Below are 5,000 nucleotides of genomic sequence, written 5' to 3'. Positions count from 1 at the left end.
AACAAACCATCAACTTCTTTTGTAGGCTGTGCAAAAAAGTTACAGCACCTACTGTAACTGGGATAACTGGGAGGTGGGAATTTCACACGTACAACATGTACCACGATATTTTAACAGAACACACATTTAACCTTCTGAACTCGCCCACACATCAAATCCTCTGTCTTTATATCTGTGTGTGTCTTTGTGATGATCCAGCTCAGAAATCCAGTTCAACCCCTTCCTGAATCCGTAGAGCCACCCTTTCCATTCCATCTCATCCAGAGATTATACGAGACTCACATCTGGAGTTATGAGCCTGTGAAGAGGGGCTGAGATGAACGTCAAACCCTTCATTCTTCATTCAGTCCACATCGGAGACTCGTGTGAAACGGCATCAGAGAGTTTCACACGTCAGTGGCGAGGCAGAGGTCGGATTCCTATTCACCAGCGTCTTGTTGGAATTAGCCCATTCCACCTTAAAAATGGCTCATGTTTTACATCACTGATCGGCTCTCAGGACCGGCTGCGTTAGAAAAACATCGACCGATCGCATATTTGGGCTGAAAATCAATACTAATACCAATACAGCTGATCAATCCTTCCACCTCCAGTCTAACTGGTCTCACCTCAACGACACGTTTAACGGGTCAGTTCCGATCACAAATTAACAGCAGTAAGTTTTTACCATCACTGGGTTGTTACCATGGTAACTCAGTTAAGCGTCACCGGGCACAAGCTGAAGACCAGCATATAATGAGAGAGAAAACATAGGGGGGGATGAGAGAGAGAGACAGAGAGAGACAGAGAGAGAGCGAGAGAGCAAGAGAGAGAGAGCGAGAGAGAGAGCGAGAGAGAGAGCGAGAGAAAGAGAGAGAGCAAGAGAGAGAGAGAGAGAGAGAGAGAGAGAGAGAAAGAGAGAGAGCAAGAGAGAGAGAGAGAGAGAGAGAGAGAGAGCGAGAGAGAGAGCAAGAGAGAGAGAGAGAGAGAGAGAGAGAGAGAGAGAGAGAGAGAGAGAGAGAGAGAAAGAGAGAGAGCAAGAGAGAGAGAGAGAGAGCGCGAGAGAGAGCGAGAGCGAGAGCAAGAGAGAGAGAAAGAGAGGGAGCAAGAGAGAGAGAGAGAGAGAGAGAGAGAGCGAGAGAGAGAAAGAGAGAAAGAAAGAGAAAGAGAGAGAGAGAGAGAGAGAGAGCGAGAGCGAGAGCGAGAGAGAGAGAGAGACAGAGAGAGAGAGACAGCGAGAGAGAGACAGCGAGAGAGAGAGAGAGACAGCGAGAGAGAGACAGCGAGAGAGAGACAGCGAGAGAGAGAGAGAGAGAGAGAGAGAGAGAGAGAGAGAGAGAGAGACAGCGAGAGAGAGAGAGGCCGAGAGAGGCTGTGGTTATGAATCTCACTCTCAGTGAGCTACAGTTTACACACGCGTGTGCGAGTGGCTGTGATTGGACATGCAGCAGAACACGCAGCATGTTGCCGTGGTGACGGTGTGTGTGTGTGTGTGTGTGTGTGCTGAACTCAACTGACAGCAAAAAAAAAATCCCAGACAATGAAATAAACTGGTTACAGAACTAATTTACATACTGAAGTCCACCGTTAGACCAGTACAGCAATAATACTCGGCAATACTCCAATACTACACAGTACATAAACCACCCAGCGATGACCGACCCTAATCCAGCTGGTCCGCACGTTCCTGATGGAGCACTAACCCTGACACAGTCCACCTTCAGGGGCGTTTAAAGATCCTGCTCAGCACAGCTTTAAAATGACTCTGAATCAGAATCAGAATCTGAATCATACCGGATCACATCGAACCAAACATCACCAAACGTAAAGCTTCACGACGCACTGAATCATTTACTACCGAGCTGATTTTGATGATGAACTGCATGACTTCATGACTCACTGGATCATCCTAACCAATCAACATCAAACAGAGTCATTATCAGATTCACACATACACACAGTATACATACATACACACACACACACACACACACACACACAGCAGCACAAATCAGTGTACGGCTGCACGTGCTCACTCAGACACATCCTCACAACACACTAGCTACAGCTGTTACTAGGCAACCACACTTATGACTGCCACTGGAGACCAGAGAGAGAGAGAGAGACAAATAGAAAGAGAGAGAGAAACAAATAGAAAGAGAGAGAGAAAGAAACAAATAGAAAGAGAGAGAGAGAAACAAATAGAAAGAGAGAGAGAGAAACAAATAGAAAGAGAGAGAGAGAAACAAATAGAAAGAGAGAGAGAGAAACAAATAGAAAGAGAGAGAGACAGAGAGAAAGACAGACAGGGAGACAGAGACAGAGAGAAACAAATAGAGAGAGACAGACAGACAGACAGAGAGACAGACAGAAAGAGAAAGAGAGAGAGTGCGAGAAAGACAGACAGAGACAGAGCGAGAGAGGGAGACAGTCAGAGAGGGAGAGAGAGGGAGACAGAGAAGGAGAGAGAGAGAGAGACAGTCAGACAAAGAGAGAGCAAGAAAGACAGAGAGAGACACATAGACAGAGAGAGAGACAGAGACACAGAGAGAGAGAGAGAGAGAGAGAGACACAGAGAGTTAATAACATTTTATTTATATATATACACATTATACCAATTATCATATTAAAGATTAAAATATGTTCTGTTATATATTAAGATGTCACACAATAGGACACCGGCCATCTTCCTACCAAGGTGTGTGTGTGTGTGTGTGTGTGTGTGTGTGTGTGGTGGTGGTGGTGGTGGTGGAGGGGGGTGGGGGGGGGGGGGGTGTTGGGGGCACAGTGTTGGAATGTTGGGCTTTAGTGATGAGGTCAGAGAAGTGAGAGGTCAAAGGTCACAGCAAGAGTTCCACAAGCAGCCACACGAACAAAATCTGACCTGACTGGAACGAAGGAGGAAAACAGGGAGAAAGAAAAACCCCTCTCAACTCATCACCAGCGCAACCCCGAATCTGATTCACTATCAGCTCATAACAACCCCGAATCTGATTCACTATCAGCTCATAACAACCCCGAATCTGATTCACTATCAGCTCATAACAACCCCGAATCTGATTCACTATCAGCTCATAACAACCCCGAATCTGATTCGCTATCATCTCATAACAACCCCGAATCTGATTCGCTATCAGCTCATAACAACCCCGAATCTGATTCGCTATCAGCTCATAACAACCCCGAATCTGATTCGCTATCAGCTCATAACAACCCCGAATCTGATTCGCTATCAGCTCATAACAACCCCGAATCTGATTCACTATCAGCTCATAACAACCCCGAATCTGATTCACTATCAGCTCATAACAACCCCGAATCTGATTCACTATCAGCTCATAACAACCCCGAATCTGATTCACTATCAGCTCATAACAACCCCGAATCTGATTCGCTATCAGCTCATAACAACCCCGAATCTGATTCACTATCAGCTCATAACAACCCCGAATCTGATTCGCTATCAGCTCATAACAACCCCGAATCTGATTCGCTATCAGCTCATAACAACCCCGAATCTGATTCGCTATCAGCTCATAACAACCCCGAATCTGATTCGCTATCATCTCTTAACAACCCCGAATCTGATTCACTATCAGCTCATAACAACCCCGAATCTGATTCGCTATCAGCTCATAACAACCCCGAATCTGATTCGCTATCAGCTCATAACAACCCCGAATCTGATTCGCTATCAGCTCATAACAACCCCGAATCTGATTCGCTATCAGCTCTTAACAACCCCGAATCTGATTCGCTATCAGCTCTTAACAAACCCGAATCTGATTCACTATCAGCTCATAACAACCCCGAATCTGATTCACTATCAGCTCATAACAACCCCGAATCTGATTCACTATCAGCTCATAACAACCCCGAATCTGATTCACTATCAGCTCAAAACAACCCAGAATCTCATTCACTATCAACTCATAACAACCCAGAATCTGATTCACTATCAACTCATAACAACCCAGAATCTGATTCACTATCAGCTCATAACAACCCAAGAATCTGATTCACTATCAGCTCTTAACAACCCCGAATCTGATTCACTATCAGCTCTTAACAACCCCGAATCTGATTCACTATCAGCTCATAACAACCCCGAATCTGATTCACTATCAGCTCATAACAACCCCGAATCTGATTCACTATCAGCTCATAACAACCCAGAATCTGATTCACTATCAACTCATAACAACCCCGAATCTGATTCACTATCAACTCATAACAACCCCGAATCTGATTCACTATCAGCTCATAAGAACCCAGAATCTGATTCACTATCAGCTCTTAACAACCCCGAATCTGATTCGCTATCAGTTCATAACAACCCAGAATCTGATTCGCTATCAGTTCATAACAACCCAGAATCTGATTCACTATCAGCTCATAACAACCAGAATCTGATTCACTATCAGCTCATAAGAACCCAGAATCTGATTCACTATCAGCTCATAAGAACCCAGAATCTGATTCACTATCAGCTCATAACAACTCAGAATTTGGTTCACTATCAGTTTATAACAACCCCGAATCTGATTCACTATCAGTTCATAACAACCCAGAATCTGATTCACTATCAGCTCATAACAACCCAGAACTTGATTCACTATCAGTTCATAACAACCCAGAATCTGATTCACTATCAGCTCATAACAACCCAGAATCTGATTCACTATCAGTTTCCCTCACCGCAGTAATTCACACACAAAACAGAGAACAATCAAAACCCTCTCCTGTATGACAGCCCCACCCACCCAGCACCAACAGCCAATCAGAGTGGACTGGTGGAGTAACGAGAAGGATGAAGTTCAGGTAAACACTGTAGAGACCAAAGCTGCAGTGCAAGAACACCTGCCTGATCAGAGATCAATACTGATGAGCAGTAATCAATAATAAGCTACAGTCTCCACTCCACATCTTTCGGTATGCATTACTGATTTTACATTTACGGCATTCGGCTGGCACTCTGATCCAGAGCAACTTACAATTTGATCATTTTACACAGGGAGGTG

The 5,000-nt window shown here is 44.7% G+C and overlaps 1 protein-coding gene across 1 annotated transcript in view; it reads right to left on the bottom strand.

Annotated features, from left to right (window-relative positions):
• Window positions 1-5,000, bottom strand: part of rev3l (REV3 like, DNA directed polymerase zeta catalytic subunit) — a 63,327-nt gene that overhangs the window by 49,648 nt on the left and 8,679 nt on the right. The window lies entirely within an intron of this gene.

The sequence above is a fragment of the Pygocentrus nattereri genome, chromosome 4, assembly GCF_015220715.1.
Source record: "Pygocentrus nattereri isolate fPygNat1 chromosome 4, fPygNat1.pri, whole genome shotgun sequence".
NCBI classification, from domain to species: domain Eukaryota; kingdom Metazoa; phylum Chordata; class Actinopteri; order Characiformes; family Serrasalmidae; genus Pygocentrus; species Pygocentrus nattereri.
Note: the sequence above shows the minus strand (reverse complement) of the source record. Positions and strands in the feature narration are given on the sequence as shown.